At 35.4% G+C, this 19,581-nt stretch overlaps 1 long non-coding RNA gene across 1 annotated transcript in view; it reads left to right on the forward strand.

Annotated features, from left to right (window-relative positions):
- The first annotated feature begins 612 nt into the window (after nucleotides 1–612).
- LOC125960398 (uncharacterized) overlaps nucleotides 613–19,581 on the forward strand; it is a 33,166-nt gene continuing 14,197 nt past the window's right edge. Inside the window, exon 1 of the long non-coding RNA XR_007469993.1 lies at nucleotides 613–631. This is a non-coding gene — a long non-coding RNA (uncharacterized LOC125960398). The remainder of the gene's footprint in view (nucleotides 632–19,581) is intronic.

Here is a 19,581-nt window from a genome sequence, read left to right on the forward strand (position 1 = left end):
ATATTTATTATACTTTGACTGTTGCTTAATTCTGGATTTACTTAGCAAAACCAAGTGGCTCAGATAGTTTTGTGTACTCCCCAAAATAAATAAATAAAAGTAGAAGTAGAATAAATGAGTTTGTAGGATCTACTGCTCTCCTGCCATTATGTAGAGATCTATCCCATGGAAAAATTTAGTTTATCTATAAATCTATTTACTTTGGCCTCATAGACTAAATTCAATAAATTGTATGGGAACTAAGGATAATGTTGGAATGAAAAGTGTGAAGACAAGCTTGTAAAAGAACAGTGGGAGATTAGATTATTATTCCAAATTCTTTATTCTCTTCCTGTTAGAAAATGATTTATCCTGACAAAGGAGACAGCATTTATTTCTCTACCCTATTGGTCTTTTGCTTGGCCATGTGACTTTTTCAGCCAATGGAATATTAGAATATTTGATACAAGTAACTTTATCTTAGTTTAAGGATTTGTTTTGCTTTCTGACACTCTTATAACCTGCCTTTAGAAGAACATACCCTAGGTAAACACCACCCCCTCAGCCTGGACTGTGGAATGAAGAAATGTGGAACAGATTTGAATTTAGTTGGACTCCTGGAGTCCATACTCGCCCAGTCAATCCAGCTCAGGTTAGTTGAACCACTGTCAACCTGGAGACCCTCGAGCATGAAAGTAAATATTTGTTTTGTTAGTTATTGAGATTTTGAGATTTTTTTCATTGTTGATACGTAGGATATTGTGGCAACAGCTGATTGATAAAAGACACCACTCACACTATTGGGAAATTGATTGATGTATTAAAGCGTCACTGTAGAACCTTTGTGTTCTACAGATGAATTTTGATTATTTTGTCAAAAAGATTTGAAGAGCCAATGTGCTGTGGTAAAAGCATTCTTGGATTAGTAGTCATATAATACAGATGAATTTTGTTTTCTTTATCAATGATATTTTCTATGTGTAGTAGGTGAATCTAATTAATTTATGGATAGATTTTAAGTAATATATTATATAGTTTTTCCATTCCTTCTGCTTTTGTTAGATTTTTTCCTCTTCTTTTATAATCCATTGAATTTATTTTAAATTTCATCTTCCTTTTACATTGGTTTAGAATTTATACAATCTCTTTTCTTTTTTAATAAGCTTAATATTAAAAAATGCACACTTAATAAAAACAAGTTAATCAACATATGTAGGTTGCTTTCACTTAGTACATTTTAAATATTTTAATTTGCCTTCCCTCATTTACATGCTATTTGGTCCAGCATTTTAGTTCTACAAAAGCAAACATTATTTTTATTAAGAATTTTTTCTTTAGCTTTCCACTCACTTAACAACTTAACTGCTCAAAATTTGTTCTTCTTCTTATGTTTTTGGCTTTGAGTTCAGTTTTCTCTTCCTGAAATATAGTCTCTAGAATTTTTTTAGTGGGGAATGTTGGGGATTACCTCTTGTGTATAGGGGTGCGTCTGTGTGGGTGTGTGAAAATAGTGGCATCTCCCCTTCTTATTCTTGTATTTTTAATTAATTTGACATAAAATCCTAAGATGGTTATAGTTTTCTCTCTTCCATTTGAAATAAATTTCCATTTTCCTTGCTTTAATTACCATTATTGAGAAGTCTACTGTCAATTTTGGTTATGTATCTTTTTCCTCTGGGTGCTTTTAAAGTTTTTTTTGTTTTTGTTTTGTTTTGTTTTTTTAACTCTGTGTTTTCTCAAGGATATGGTTAAGTTGTGGCCACCATTTTAGTCTTCTGCTTTTCTGCTTCAGACTTGTTGAGACATAAATTTGAAAATTCACTTTTCATCAGTTTTGTAAATTCTCAGCCATTATTTATTTGTAGAGTAACTCTTCTTCTTTTTCTATATTTTTCTTCTAGAATTCAGTTAGCTTATTTTAAATCTTTACTCTTTCCCCATCTTAACTTTTGCCTCAATTTTTCAAATTTTTTGTTGCTCTGTGCAATTTCTTTGCATCTCTCTCCTTAATCATTTATTCTATCTTTAGCTACATGTGATCTACTGTTTAACTTGTTTAATGAAGTTTATATTTTAAAGATTATAATTTATTATATCTATAATTTCTTTTAATTATTGGTTCTTTAAGAATTCTAAATATCTCTTTTTTATTCTGTGTCTTATAATTCCATTCAGGTCCTATTATTCAGGGTTTTGTTTGTTTTTGCTGCATTTTGTCCAGGGTGGCTTTCCCTTCTATTTCTCTGATGTTAGGAAGGGTTTTTTTTTTGTTGGATTTTTTTTTTTTTTTTTTGCGGTACATGGGCCTTTCACTGTTGTGGCCTCTCCTGTTGCGGAGTACAGGCTCCGGACGTGCCGGCTCAGCAGCCATGGCTCACAGGCCTAGCCGCTACACGGCATGTGGGATCTTCCCGGACTGGGGCATGAACCCGTGTCCCCTGCATCAGCAGGCAGACTCTCAACCACTGCGCCACCAGGGAAGCCCAGGAAGGGTTTTATCTTTGAGATTTCTATGGAGATTGGGGCTGCATCTCTCCAGGGACCATCAAACACTGCAGAAGCTGAGGGTACCAGAGTGCTACCTACCTTAGGAAACTTTAATTTCTCATCTTGAGGATTTTTGAAGCATGCAAAATTATAATTTGAAACTCTAACACAAATAAGGGGAGAGATGTAATTACAGACTCTCAAGGGAATTTTCTTTCTTACACAATGCCCAAGTCTAGATAGGTAAGGTATTTTGATACCTGGCGTTGATGGAAGGTATATTTTTTTAATTGTCCAAATAGTCAAGGAGTTTTTGAAGTTCTCTATTCTAACCCTCTTCCACATATAAGTTCAGGTTCTTATATTTGATCCTCTATGCAGTTCTTATAACCCAGGTTTCTTGGATACTAATATTGACAAACACTTCCAGGGATTTCAACATTGGCTTGTTTCTAGGTTCCAAATCTTTTTTTTTTTTTTTTTTTTTTTTGGCTTTGGACGATTTTGTTATATTTTCTCAATCTTTTTAGTATTTTACATCTTCACTTTTTTTTTTTCATCCTGTCTAGTGCACTGCATTGCCAAAATGAGTTTTGTGATTTCCTCTATAACTATATATGGTACTTAAGGGATTGGGGGATGATCAAGGAAAAAGATATGACCACAGGAGGCAATAACACACAATTAACTTTACTGGGTGGTGCTTGGACAGGGTTGCATGCAAGGGAAGTCTATCACAGCATGAGACTGTCCAGAGGCTTATAGCAAGGAGGCCACCATCTAGAAGGTGAGGAGGGCAAAGGAACCCCTGGGGAGTGAGGACAATCAGACAAGGGGATTACATATTTAGGCGACGACACTCGGAAGTATGGTAGGGAGACTGTGGGTCAGGCTTATAACCACAAGCCTCTGTCTTCAAAAAGATAGCATATATGGGATGGCATTTCACAGGGTATGCAAAGCAAGCAGGCTCTAAATGGCTTAAAATCTGCTTGCTTGGGCTTTTTAAAGAATGATTGGATGTGTAAAAATTTGATTTTGACACTGGTGAGCTTTTGACCTAACATTTATTAGCCTACAGTAAAGAAATAACCTAGGGGTCAATACACAGAGGCCATCTTTGGCTCATCTGTGTAATAACTACCTGAATCCCAGTTACTTTGCTTTTATAAATACCAAAAATATAACTTTGACTAAATGTGTTTATTTGATTCTTGTTTAAGCCCTCATAATAAATATAAATAATATTTATTATTTATATTAATAATATAAATAATAGACAAGATAAATAATAGACAAACCAATGCATTGATCATTATTTCATTTTCTCATTTTCCAATTTGCCTCTCTAAATTCTAAGGAATTTGAGAAAAATAAAGAAATGTACAGACAAAAGCCATATTTATTTCTTCCTCCAATTAAAGTAGATAAAACCAGGCTTCTATTTGTGTTGACACATCAGTATTCTTGTGAACTAGTTGTTCAGGGGAAGTTAATTATGAGTGGTTGCTATCTATTTCATATAATATCTAACTGTTTGATTGGTTGGTCATTAACCTTGATGCCAGCTGTGCTCTTTCATTCTTTGGATATATGGATAAATTCAGCTAAAAACTCCAATCCCATGACCTAAAGAATCTAAATTCCTTCCAAGGATGTCTGTGAAACTCAATTGCTCATCAGCCTCCCTGCCTCTGGTTTTTACATTCACATATTCAGTGTAATTCTCTTTATTTGATGTCAATATGAATGTGAAATCAGCGGCTGACAGGTTTCTATATACCCTTAAGCCGTGTACACCAAAGATTTAGAAATCTGGGCTTATGGGTTAACATCTTTGAATGTATTACTCTATGACATTTATATTACTCTGACTTTTATCTCTTTAATATTTGCCTTTTCTCTTTTCTTCTCCTATTCTTTTGAGAACAAAAGAAAAATTTCTTCCCTTATACGTAGCAGTATAGCGATCCCCTTTGGAAATCTGAGAACATTCATCTCAAGTAGCTTCTCAGTTATTCTCTATATCATTTAGTTTTCTTACAAAAAGTTTTTCTGGAAAACAAAGTTTTCTTCATTATTTGCAAGAAGAGCATAGGTACATATTTATTCATATATGTATGTGAGAATAAATGCATTTATCTGGAATCCCTCAGAGTTAGTTTCATTTTTTCTTTGTTTAGGACACATACTGCAAATATATATAAATATTCTCAAGCTACTTATACTTGTCATAGAAATAAGATGATAGTATAATGTCTATCATGGTTGTTCCCATGCTGTTACTTTAAAACAGACAAAGTGCCAGAATCACTCTTAATCAATTGTAGAAGTTGTCACTAACTACAGACAAAACAAAACAAAAAAAAAACTAGCTCTGTTCAGAGGAGACGAACATGAACAATATTCCTATTGAACTATATCTTTTTTTTTTTTTTTTAATGTTGTACGCGGGCTTCTCACTGTTGTGGCCTCTCCCTTTGCGGAGCACAGGCTCCGGACACGCAGGCTCAGCGGCCATGGTTCACGGGCCCAGCCGCTCCGCGGCATGTGGGATCTTCCTGGACCGGGGCACGAACCCGCGTCCCCTGCATTGGCAGGCGGACTCTCAACCACTGCGTCACCAGGGAAGCCCTGAACTATATCTTGAAACACTTCAAAAAGAGGTAAAAATTCCTGAGCACTGTCCCCAGTGAGTTGTTGATCATTGTGAGGAAGCACAACGGCAATGCAGAGCATGGGTTCACAGTCGCTGCCTCTTATGGCTGTCAACACAAAACTCTTTGCAAATCTCAGTTTAATTTTTCTTTATATACTGATGTTTGATAATATGGGATGATGTCACAATCAGTAGATGGTAATTAAAACAATAATGTTTGACTATATTTTTGAATCACCAGCCAGTGCTTGCTGCTTTCTACCTGTGCTATATTCCCCACTTCTACTCTGTTAATTTAGTTTGCAATAAATTATTCTAATATTCTCACTCTCTCTTGGAATCCATAACAAAATTTTCACTAAGAATGATTATTCACAAAAGGATAAAAAATGTGATAGAAGTGATAAGCATCAATTCAGCCCTATATTTATATATAATTGTTAATATTTCCAAGTTCTATCTTAATCATCTACTCTGATATTTTGGCTATCTCATCTTTCCTAATTAACTAGACAGAAAATCTGTGCTCCAAGATTTTTTCAGAGTTTACAATTTTGAGTTCTCTGCCACCAAGTTTTTTTTTTTAAACAAAAGTGGTATGTCCATACCATAGAATATTATTTGGCAGTAAAAAGATGAAGCACTGATATATGCTACAACATGCACAAATCTTGAAAACATGATTATTGAAAGAAGTCAGTCACAAAAGACCACATATTGTATGATTCCATTATATAAAATTTCCAGAATGGGTAAATCCATAGAGACAGAAGGTAGATTTAGGGTTTGCAGAGTCTGGAAGAGAGGGAAATGAGAAACTACTGGGGTGCTGAAAATGTTCTAAAATTAGACAGTGGCCATAGTTGCACAATTCTATTGATATACTAAAATATACTTAACTGTACACTTTTTTAAGGTGTACCTCATGATGTTTTAATATACATATACATTGTGCCACCAAGTATTTATTACAATTCTAGTTTGTTTATTCAGTCAATAAATATTTAAGTTTCTACTATATTTCAGTTGCTTTTCCAGGTGCTAAGGGGCCATAGAACTTGTGTTTCTTAATATTGATGGACATACAGTGAAGACAAACATATAAACATATAAAAATAAAATTACCATATCTGTTTTGATGGAGGTCACAAAGGAGGTCAAAACATGGAATAGTCAATGGTAGTGTATAAGGAGATTTGTTAGTAAAAACTATTTGAGTAACTTTTGCTTTAAAAATAGTATTTTGGTGTCATTCTGGGGCATAGCTTGAAAGAAGGCTACTGCTAACTATAAAACATCAAGTTCGTGACTTTTTTTGAACCCACTGAAGTGCTAAAATTACAGGGAAACTGATGCTATAATCTAAAAAGAGATAGGTTCCTTAAAATAGAGACAAAGTGTGAAGATGTGCTTACTTGGGCAAGGCACATCTGGACATGGATAAGGAATGTTAAGCTAGGGTGTGATAGGTGAACTGGTGAAGTCCAGCTTAGTGTGCACTGATGAGAGATGGCAAGCCCCAGGGACCATAAAAATAGTTGAAGTCTACAGCCTCCTGTGGGCTTTTTTTTTTTTAATGTGCTCCACCAGTTGCTCACTAAAAATATCAGGAGAGTTCAAAAAATGTCTCCTCATTATGCAGAACTGGAAAAAGGAAAATGGCAGCATTGTGGAAGAAGCAGAAAACTCTACCTGGACCCCATGTCCTACTTTCTCTATAGAACCAAAGCCTTAATTTGTGGATAGATGGCAAAAATATAGTCACATTTAGGCACTGATGAAAATGCATTGCAGTTACAGGAAGGAAAAAGGTGAAGAAAATGTTACACCACCTGGACGAAGGGTAGGAATAAGTTCTAGGCTCAGATGAGTACTGGGGAGGTGATAAGAATACAGATATGGAATAAATTAAGGTAAACATTTTAAAAAAATTTTATTGATCTAAAAGATTATTGCCTCTCTAAAGCAAAATTATTGCAATATATTTTGTGTTTGTAGCATGTGTAAAAGTAAAATATATGCCAATAATAGCCCATAGAATGAGAGGAAGGAATGGGAAACACTGTCATAATTGGGTTAAGCAAGTAAAGCAGTATACTGTTGATTTAAGGTAGATTCATATTAATTAAACTATATATTAAAAAATATAGATGACCACAGAAGAATTTTGAAATATATAAATACTAGGTCAATGGAGAAGCTAAAATAAAATTATAAAAAGTCTTAAGCATCCAAGAGAAGGTAGACTATAAAGAAAAAATATATGGAAAATAGCTAGCAATACGGTAGATATCACCATACCAATAATGATATTAGTGTCCATGGTCTATACACACCAGTTAAAAGACAGAAAATTTCAAACTGGATTAAAAATTAAGACCCAACTATATGCCATCTACAAAAAATAAAATAAAATAAAAAAACAGTTTCAATATAAAGACATACATAGGTTAAAAGAAAAAGGGTAGAAGAAGATAAACCATGCAAACTCTATCCCAAACAAGCTAGAGTGGTTATAGTTAAGTCTAGGCACAGTTAATTTAAGAATTAACAACAAGGAATATTACCAGGGATAATGATAAGTATTACATAATGCCAAAGGGAAAATTCTCAAAGAAAGTATACCATTCTTAAATGTGTATGTATATAAAAACAGAGCTTCAAAATAATGAGGCAAAAACTTAAATACAGCTGAAAGGGTAAACGGACACACACAGATGGAGACGCTAATGTTCCTTTCTTACACAGGAACAGAAAATAAATAAAATCGTACCATGTAAATTAATTTTCTACCTCTGTCTCCTCTTCTAAACAGCATCTATAACAAGACTCTGCCCACAGGGGAAAAATCTATAAATGTATTTGATCATCTCTAGAATACCTTTCTGAGTTTCTGTTTAATAGTAAATAAACAGGGTGGTAACATCAGTGAAATGACAAAATAGGTAGACCCAAGGGCTTGTCCCTTCACTGACACAGAAAAAACAAACAAAAACTATTGGAATCAACTTTGGCAGAATTCTGGAAAAAGTCAAAGGCTTACAGAAACCCAGTGAACATAGAATCAAGAAAAAGCAACCTAAAAATGGTAGGAAATCTTTGAGGCATATTAACTTGGGCATTTTACTTCCTCTTACACTGAAGTTTTCACCTCTTCTTGATCTTTAGGCTCAGCACAAGCCAGAAGTGAAGCTAAGGCAAAGTTTAAACAGCCTGGGTAAGTGTTTAGTACCTCAACATAGAGTCAATCTCCCAAAACTAGGAAAGTTTTTTTCCTTTCCTTTCCTTTCTTTCTTCCTTTGTTCCTTCTTTCCTTCCTTCCTTCCTTCCTTTCCTTCCTTCCTTCCCCCATATTATATAAGGAAATCTCTGTCAAAACATTAGCTGACCACAAACTAAAGGAACAGAGACTTTAGAGACTACACACAACAAGGAATACAGATTTAATAATATTTAGAAAAGTCAATTAAATAACAAACAACTACAACCCACAGCAAACAATAAAACAAAACCTGAGAAGGAGGGAGGAATCTAATTTTCAGAGTTTCCACATATAATATTCAAAGTTTCCATGACAAAAATCCATGAAGCATGTAAAGAAAAAGAAAGTATGGGCCATTCATAGGAGATATTAACATGAATTTTCACTTAAGAAGCACAGACATACTTAACAGCCAAAGACTTCTCTGGTGGCGCAGTGGTTATGAGTCCACCTGCCAATGCAGGGGACACGGGTTCGAGCCCTGGTCTGGGAAGATCCCACATGCAGCCGAGCACTAATCCCATGTGCCACAACTACTGAGCCTGCTCTGTAGAGCCCACATGCCACAACTACTGAAGCCACGCACCTAGAGCCCATGCTCCACAAGAAGAGAAGCCACCAGGATGAGAAGCCCATGCACCACAACAATGAAGAGTAGCCCCTGCTTGCCGCAACTAGAGAAAGCCCGCACGCAGCAACAAAGACCCAATGCAGCCAAAATTAATTAATTAATTAAAAAACAAAATTCTACAAGAATAAAATTTTACAAGGGAGAGATAAGGACATTCTCTACTGATAATATGATCAATTCATCAAGAAGATTTAAAAAATGCACCAAAAATAGAATTCCAAAATATATAATGTAAACATTAACAAACCAAAGGGAAAATAGGCACCCCTACAATATTTGGAGACTTCAATATCCCACTTTCAGTAATGGATAGAACATCCAGACAGAATGTCAGTAAGGAAACAGAGTACTTGGATAACACTACATCAATTAGGTTAACCGACTTACATGAAACTTTCTACTCTAGTAAAGCAGCATAAAAATTTTTCTCAAGTGCACATGAAACATTCTCCAGTATAGACCATATGTTAGGTCATAAAACAAGTCTCAACAAATTTAAACAGATTGAAATTATCCAAAGCTCTTCTCTAACCACAATGCAATAAAACTGGCAATCAAAAACAGAAGGAAAAGTGGGAAAATCACAAATATGTGGAAATTAAACAACATCCCCTTAAACATCCAATGGGGCAAATAATAAATCATAAGGGAAATTAGAAAATACTTTGAGATGAATGTAAGCAACACTACAACATACCAAATGTATGGAATGTAGTAAAAGCAGTGCTTAGAGGGAAAGTTTTAGCAGAATGAAGGAAATAATAAAGTTTAGAGTAGTGATAAAAAAAAGAAAAGTAAAACAATAGATAAAAATAATGAATCCAAAAATTGATACTTTGTATATATTTTTTTATTTTTATTTATTTATTTATTTATTTTACATTACGCGGGCCTCTCACTGTTGTGGCCCCTCTCACCGCGGAGCGCAGGCTCCAGACACGCAGGCTCAGCAGCCATGGCTCACGGGCCCAGCCGCTCCACGGCATGTGGGATCTTCCCGGACTGGGGCACAAACCCATGTCCCCTGCATTGGCAAGCGGACTCTCAACCACTGCGCCACCAGGGAAGCCCCAAAAATTGATACTTTGAAGAGATCAACAAAGTTGACAAACCTTTAGGTATACTGACTAAGGAATAAAGAGACAAGACTCAGATTACCAGAATCAGAAATGAAAGTGGGAATATTATTACTATCTTTCAGAAATAAAAAGAATTATAAGAAAGTACTATGAATAATGGCATACCAACAAATTAGATGATCTTAATGAAAAGGAAATATTTTAGAAATGGACAAAGTACCAAAATAGATTAAAGATGAAATAGGAAATATAAAAAGACTTTTAGCAGGTAATTAGATTGAACTAACAATTATCAAATCTTCCAATAAAGAAAAGCGCAGGAACAGATGGCTTCATTGTTGAATTCTGTCAATCATTTAAAGAGTTAACAATAAATCTGCTCAGACTCTTCCATAAAACATGAAAGGAGGGAATACATCTCAACTCATTGCTCTGATACCAAATCCAGACAAAGATATAACAGGAAAATAAGCAGACAACAACAACAACAAAACTACAGACCAACACCCCTTATGCATTTAAGCAAAAATCCTTAACAAAATACTAGCAAACCAAATACAGTGCATATTAAAATAATTATACCCCTTAACCTAGTGGGATTTACCCCAGGAATGCAAGGTGGTACAAAATACGAAAATCAATGTAATACACAGCATTAATATAATTGAAGGTTATAAAACAACAACAAAAAACCCATGATCATCTTAACGGATACAGAGAAGCATTTGATAAAATCCAACATTTTCCTGATAAAAACACTTAAAAAACTAGAAATAGAAGGGAACTTCCTCAAACTAAAAAAAGAGCATTTATGAGCATACCACAGCCAGCATCATACTCAGTGGCGAAAGACTGAAAGGTTTCTCCCTAAAAACAGGAATAAGATAAGAATACCCACTTTTGCGTGTTCTACTCAACATTGTACTAGAAATGATAGACAGAGAAATTAGGGAAGACAAAGAAATAAAAAAAAAACTTCCAAATTGGAAAGGAAGAAGTAAACCTATCTCTATTTGCAGATGACATGATCTTATATATGAGAAATTCTAAAGAATCCACCCATAGAAAAATTGTTAGAAGTAATAAATTTGGTAAGGATACAAAATCTAAACATAAAAATCATTTGTAGTTTTGTATGCTAGCAATGAACAATCTGAAAGGAAATTAAGAAAAATATCCATTTCTGATAACATTGAAAAGAATAAAATAGGATAAATTTAAAGGAGGTGCAAAGAGTTGTACACTGAAGTGTACGTCGTTTAGCCTCTTTTTTATACTATTGCAGTAAGGGAGTAAAGACTTAACTTTGTTTTGGCTTATTGTCTTAAGTGACTACTCTGACACCTAGCATAGCAGCTCAGCTTAACTCTTAATATGCAGCTAAGAGACAGCAAGACACAGATACTACCTGAGGAGGGGCTCTTAGGAAAACCCAAAAACAACAGAGAGTATATTGACAAGGACAATGGAAGAAATTGAAACTATGGCACTAAGAGATACAGCAAACATTAAACACAGCCCAACTATTAGCCAGATAAAACCTCACGCTAATGGCCTATTTACCTCAGTTTCTACTACCTTGATACATTATGTCTGGTTTTCAACAAAAGATTACAAGTTATTCTAGGAGGCAAGAAAAAACACAGTTTGAAGAGACAAAATCAAACAGATCCAGATACTGCACAGATGCTGGAATTATCGGATAGAGAATTTAAAATAACATTGATTATGTTAAGGGCTCTAATGGAGAAATAGACAACATGCAAGAATAGATGGGTAATGTAAGCAAAAATGTGGACACTCAGAATGAATCAAAAGCAAGTTCTAGAAGTCAAAAACAATGTAACATAAATTACAGAGTGCCTTTTATGGGCTCATCAACACATTTGGCATGGTGGAGTTAATTATCTTTGAGCTTGAAGAAACAATAGAAATTTCTCTAACTGAAATGCAAAAAGAAAAAATAATTTTAAAAAAAACCAAAACAAAATCGAGAAGAGGACATCAAAGGATTATAGGACAAGAAAGGTTTCCTAAAAGAGGCAAAACATGAACTGAGCTTTTTTTTTTTTTTTTTTTTTTTACTGTTTACATTTCCTTTTACAGAAGTAACACATGCTCAGTGCAGGAAACTTAGAAATTACTGGAATATGTGAAGGAAGAAAATACACCAATAATCCTACTGCCTAGAGACAGTTAATTTATTACATCCTCTTGTGTGTCGTGTGTGTGTATGTGTGTGTGTGTGTACAAGGTTGTGATGTTAAATTTACTTACTACTCAAGAGCCAGGCTAGTTTGAATGTATGTGCATGTGAGGCAAGAGCTGGGGCAGAGTTGGATTAATCTGCATAATAGAAGGGTAATTTATGGTCCCCAGAACATGAGAAAGCAAAGAATTTGAAAGCTACTGGGAGAGGGGGAAGCAGGAGAAAGGAAAAAAGTACCAGAGTAGAAATACAGCCTAGAAAAGACTTTGAAGTAGAGAACTCAGACAAATAAAAAAAAAAAAAATTTTAATAAAAAAAATTTTTTTAATAAAGAATTATGAGACAATTTCAAAAGGGTTAGCATAAACATGACTGGAATACCAGAAGGAGAAAAGAGAATAGAGCAGAAGAAATATCTGAACAAAGAATGGCCAAAAAGTTTTGAAAATTAATGACACACCAAAACACAAAATATAGGAAACTCAGGACCATAATATTGTTTTTGATGCATCTTAATTTCCCTGATTTATACTTATGTAGTCATTACTTGTTTCCTATTTTCTCTTTAACCTTGTAGTTTACCTGCTGTTTTCTTAAATATGCAGATGTTTTAATCCTTTTATATTAACCTCTTAAATCTTAATTCTTTCCTCAATATCTAATCCTACTGTCATGTTTATAATCTTTACCTTTTGCATTGTATCCTTTTATCATATTTCCCCTTATTTTAATATTTTAAATGTTAGTTTATTGATTTCATGCATTTGCTCTGCTATATTTAAATTGGTATAAAAATCTTTAAATTGTGCTTGAATTCCTGATTTATATTATTTTAATACAATCACTTTTCATTGTTTACCCTTAATCTGTTCTAAAATTCTTAGTATTGGCCTCTTCATCTTTTATTATTTGAAAGTTCTTTTTCTAGTAAGGGAATTCTCAGTAAAATATTATCTTCCCTCTAATCACCATAAATTGGACATAATAAAACCTTTAGCATTTATTCATTGTCTTACATTCATTTAACAAATATTTATTGATAATGCACTACCTGCTCAGGGATTTGTCTTCTCCATATATTGGGGAGACATTAGTGAAAAATACAGAGTTCTTGATTCTTAGGAAATTTATGTCCTAGTGTATATTTGTGAGAGTAGGATGGAGGAGAGCATGATCTCAGAAATAAAACAAGCAAGTAAATAAAATAACCATGATGTAGTCAGATAGTGAATATTCCCAAGAGAGAAATAAAGTAATTTGATTTGATCAATTGCCAGGGTTAGGGAGTGCTTTACATTGGGTGGGCAGGGGTGACATTTCTTACAGAAGGATAAGACTTGAATGATAAGAAAGAGACAAAGAGCTGACATATTCACACATATTCTAGGTAGAGAGAACTGTGAGAAGGCCCTAAGGTTGTAAACATCTTCCTGTCTTCAAGGAACAAAAGGCAGCCAAGGTAACTAAAAAAGGCTGAATAAGAGAGAGAGAGAGTCAGGAGATTAGACAAGAAATGTGGTCACATGCCTGATCTTCAGGGCTTTGTCAGATATGATATAAATTTTAAGTTTTATTGTAAATGTAGGGCTTCCCTGGTGGCACAGTGGTTGAGAGTCCGCCTGCCGATGCAGGGTACACGGGTTCGTGTCCCAGTCCGGGAAGATCCCACATGCCGCGGAGCGGCTGGGCCTGTGAGCCATGGCCGCTGAGCCTGCGCGTCCGGAGCCTGTGCTGCGCAACGGGAGAGGCCACAACAGTGAGAGGCCAGTGTACCGCAAAAAAAATAAATAAAGTTCCTTCTCAATTAGATTATTAATTATGTCCCACAGTGCTCAAAATTTTGCCTTGCACATACTAAGTTTTCAACTATGTGCAGGCGGGCTGGCCTCATATCAATATAAATTTAAGTATACTTAAATTTATGATTATTAAGCTCATCCTTAAACTTTCTCATTTTTAAAATTGTCCCTCCCACAAGTGTTGAAATAAGTGAAAGTAACATTTTACAGTAAAGTGCTAAATGTTATATTGTATAGTTTCCATTGTGCATAGTAGTTTTGTAAGTTTAAGAGAATTTTTGTTTTATTTTGTTTTGCATTGGGAGTAGGTAGTTGGAGAAGCACATTGTACAACAGTAGAAAAAGCATGGTGTTCTGAATCAAAAGATCTAGGTCTCAATTTTGCTATTTCCTAGGTGTTTGGCTATGAGCAAATAATTTAATATCTCCCTGAATCTCTTTCCCCTCATATAGAATGTGGGTGATAATTCTAACAAAATTTAAGGCCCCTGTGGGATATTTGTCTGTTTTGATCACTGTTGTATCCCAAGTATCCAGAATAGGGCCTGGTACGGAATAAATACTCAATATATTTGTTGAATGAACAGCTTCTCCAAAAACAGTGTTTGTCAGATTGAAAAATATTAATGTTTGTGAATGTGTTCTGATGAGGGATTCTTTAGTTTTGTGCAAAATTTTATGTGAAGTCCTAAAGAAAAGGACATATCATTTACCAACTTACCCCTCGTGCCTGGCACGTGGAAGATGAACTATTCACTTATAAGTTGTCTGAAGGCAGAAGTAGAGGCTGACAACAGTAATTCCTATACTTGTATTTGCCATTGAACTCATATGTCATATGTAACTTTTCTCTCATCATTTTAAATATGCTATGGTTGAAATAGTTCAGGAAACCAATTTGTATCTGGGTGTCAAAATCAGGTGCCACTAAATTACAATGTAGACTGGTAAAGCTATGTGTGAGTGTGTGATTTTTAGAAACAGATTAAAATATTTAAAGACATGCATGGGAAATGGGAAAATTAACACCTCTTTGCCCTGTTATAGGATCTAGATGTTTTTCCTTCCATTTCCATTTGATAAATGTATCATATTCCCACTATGTGAACAGAGATGAATATAAAACATTCACATTCTATTTGTTTTCTTCGGAAAACTAAGATAGCCCTATTTAATAAATGTATTCTTAGGCCCTCTACAAATATAATAAATAAGATTTAGAGTGGGTGAGATCACATAGTTAAAAAGAAATCAAGGTGCAAAGACAAGAATCTAGGCCATTAGTTTTCAGAGCGTGTGAAGCCATAATTATAGTAATACCAGGCCCATTTGTTTGAAGGCTGTTATGCATTCTTAAGAAACCAAAACTCCTCTGTCTTCATCATTTTATCCTCATTGCCTATATTTTTTGAATACGTAAATAAGTAAATGAATGCTATATCAGAAGTTCAAATATGTTGTCAGGGAAGACCAAAATGAAAAGATTCCTTTTAGATGGGAGAATCTGACGACATTTTTAGAAGATAAAGAATTCTACTGGATTCAGATTGAGTAGGAATCTTGTTACATGAGGAGGGGGTTATGGGAAAAATTATTTTGTGCAGAGAATGGAACACACTCATGGATATTGAAGTAAAGAAAGGGAGCAAGTTCAGGAACTAGAGGTTTGATGATAATAGAAGGAAAAGATACAGAATGGATGGTACTTAACTAGAATATACCCTAGAACCCTGAACACAAGGCTTTAGAGTTTGAATTTAAGTTTTATGTGATAGGATCTGTACTTTAAAATTATGATTCTCATAACCCTATGTCGGGGGGTACTGGTGTCAGGAAAGACTGAACCTAAGAGTTTGTTAGAATAATATTAAAGAATAGCTCAGTAGAGAAATAACTTTTGCTTGAGATGCACTGGGTCTGGTGGGCATGGCTGTGCCGGGGCCAGCACCAGTTCTGGGGTTCTGGGAGAGCACAAAGTTATTGGTTATGGGAAGTTCCAGTCCCTGGTGTCTGCATTGGCTAAGACTGCAGGGTCCTTGGTGGAGAAGGCTGTGGTAGGGGTCTGAGGCTGCAGCAAGGGTGAGAGCTGTAGGGGTCAGCCTGCTCTAACCTTTTTCCCCATGGAGGAACTGGCAGCAGAGAGGATTCTTCTTGGTACTAGGCTGTGCTGGTCTGGGGGATGGGGTGACACAGCTAAAATGGCTCCTACCTTTTCCTCTGCTGTCATCTCCGGTCCCTATGCTCCACTGGGTTGCTGCAGCTTGTCATCTGCACTCTGGAGTTCTCCCAGAGCTACATTCATCTATGGATAGTTGGTAAATCATTGGTTTTGGCCCTGGATGGGAGGGTGGGAGCAGACAAGACCTGGGGCCTCCTTTTCCACCATCTTGCTGACATCGCTGTCTCCTAAATTCTTCCTCCGGACACAGTCTTGAGGCCCAAGCTAGAGACTGATCAGTTCCCCTTGTTGAGCAGCTGAGGAAGTTTACGCCTCAACCACTTCCCTTATCAGGTTCTCACACACTGTGCCACTGTGCACCTGCCCTAATCACCCTGGAGCCAGGTCAGACGACTAGGAAAGCCACTGAGTCCCTGAGCCCAAGAATTTATTTTAATTAGGCAATCCTCAGGGAGCTCATGGAACCCAGTTAGCCCTACCCTTCTTGCTGTTCACAAGCTGCCCCCTACAGCTCTGGCTTGCTGCTACTCAGCCCCCAGGTGGAACTCCCTGAGGGGCCCTGCCTGGCAGCCTTCTCTCTTGGAGCTATAAGTAACAAAATTCTGCCTTTCATCCATTAGAGTGTCAGTGTGTTGTGTTCTACCATCAAAAGAAACTTTATATCTTATAAAACATATCCTGAGACAGATTTAGTATTATCTGGTACCTGAAGAGAGGAGTGGAGTGAGATAACTTGGTAGAGTAGAAGGCATAAGTAACCAAGGGATTATAAAGAAAAAATAGGGAGTAGAAAGCAATCCAAGGACAGAGTGTTCAATGTGCCTAATCTTAAGGAATTTAAGGAATAGACTGAGGAGGAAAATATGCAAATCACAGTAAGTGGTCTAAGATGGCAGAAGATCTGGAAGAGTGAAGGGTCTAAGCCAAGGAGTCTTATGGGGTCTGTACAGATATTAAGAATCACTATAACCATTAAGAGAGAGAAATGATCAACACAGATGAATGCTATAGCAAAGAAGAAATTGAAGGGGACTTAAAAGAGTTTAATGGCTATTTAATTCACAAAATAATCTCCGTGGCAACTTCTTCTAGCAGTTAGTGGTTTCCTCTGCTGTGTTCCCATAGCTCTTGGAGTGCATGTCCCTTATTATGGCACATACATGCCATATTGTCATAATTTGTCTGTTTTGTACATTAAAATGTAAGCACTCTGAGGATATAAATCATGGACTTATTCTGCTATTTTTTTTAACATCACATATAGCCACTGAGATAGAACTATTACTCATTGATTGTTTGTTGAAGGAAACAAATGTTTATTTTACTCTGATATTAGCATTTCAGTGATTTTCTTGGTATTCCAGAGGGATGTCCTGGAAATGGAAGAGATCCCTTGTTGATTTCCTGATTTCCCAACATAGCTCTGACATTCTACAGCAGCTCAGCTCAGCAGTTATCAATACCTGAAAATTTGTCCTGCCATGTATGTTTAACATGTTCTTTCTAATACTGTTCCAAGCAGAGCTAGAGAAACTAGATAATCTTGTGTCAAAATTCAGTATCAGTGTACTCCTCAAATTTATCTCATCCCCATAGCAATAGCCCCACCTCCCTCTACAAAGACATTGTGTGCAAAGGTGTTATATATGTGACATGGAATCATAAGTCCTTCGTTAGTAAGTCAGTAGGTTAAAATCTTGTGCTTATGAGAACAGTGCTATTGGAAAATAACTTCTCTAGGGACCAATTAACTTTATTTTGCCTGATGAATACTGAGTATATTCTTTACCCTAATAAATCATCTCATAAACCTGTGTTTCTGGTCACAGGGGCAACTAAATAAGAAAATATATGTCTGAATTTAAAAAGTGAAAACATACAGCAAAGTAATACAACACATATATTGATTTCCTATTCTTTGCCAGGCGATTGGACACTGGGGCTCTTCCCTATGCAAAAAGAGGATGGTAGATGGAGAGAATGTTAACTTACAGTAAGGAATGCTTATTTTGATGACAGTGGGTGTTTAGTATCATTTGCTCCTAAAAGTTAGAAGATGAGGACATGAGAATTAAGTCAATCACTTTTAAAAATCTCAACAGAATATGAGGTTTTGTGTTTGTTTTTAAAAACACTCCATGGTATTATATATATAACTGGTTAGTAACCTGACAACAGTTGCTCTCTCACTGCATGTTAATATCACCTAAAGAACTTGGAAAAAAAAAATATCGATGTCTGTTGCCCCCCTCCTAAAAGTTTTGATTTAATGGTTCTGTATTTGGCCAACATTTATTATGAAATCACAGAAAGACTGAATAGTATTTTCCTCATTCTGGGAGAATAAAGGATGACCACAAAAGTATATTACCAACATCCGGAGATTACAACAATCCCTTACTTCTAAACAGTCAGATATCCTTGTATTGGGAAAGACACAATCTGCTTTTCAAAAACAGAAGGGGAAATAAAATGAAAGAAACAAAATGTGTTCATATTTCCAAATGAAATATGAGAATGGACTTTACATAAAAATGAGCAAATATTTGCTTTATTTCCAATGTTGCTACCATTGACAATGCAAATTTCATCGTCTGATTTTATGGAGGTTTTCTGTTTGTTTATATTTTTACATTTTAGAAATTAAAAGACAAACTTGTGTGCCGGCTTTTATTTACAGATGCAGGTCTGTTTACTGAAAACAAGAAAATAAATGAAGAATTTAGACCATCCCCCAACTAGAGAAAAAGTAATTACAAATTTAGTTGTGAGCAACAAATAATTTGTATGGCAGGAGTTCAAATGTGCCACATTTCAGAGTTTTTAATGTGCAGCTGGGTTTGAGAATGCAGTCATGTTTGAAAGCACTATCCATTAATATCTAAATTTAAAAGTCATAAATAAGGATTTTATTCACAATAGAAATAACTATGTGCTAGAAGTAAACTGAACAAAAATGTTTTAAAAATAGCTGCAAGAAATACCTAAGGGACCTTGGGGAAGAATGAATAAAGGAAGAGAGATACCATGTTCCTGAATGTCAAAACATTTCCAATATTTTAAAGATGTCTGTTTTTCCCCAAAGTAATTTTCAAGCTTAATATAATTAAAATAAAGCATCCAATGAGTCATCATTATTATTTTTTAGGAGTGAGAGGGATGTCACAAAAGCAATTCTAAATGTTGTATACTTTTCTATTGACTCATCATGTTTAGGTTTTTGCTGAGCATAAAAAAGAGAATCTTAATAAATATCTGCTAATTGATATCTTGGTAGTTCAGTAAGTAATCAAGTCC

The sequence above is a fragment of the Orcinus orca genome, chromosome 11 (assembly GCF_937001465.1).
Source record: "Orcinus orca chromosome 11, mOrcOrc1.1, whole genome shotgun sequence".
NCBI classification, from domain to species: Eukaryota; Metazoa; Chordata; class Mammalia; order Artiodactyla; family Delphinidae; genus Orcinus; species Orcinus orca.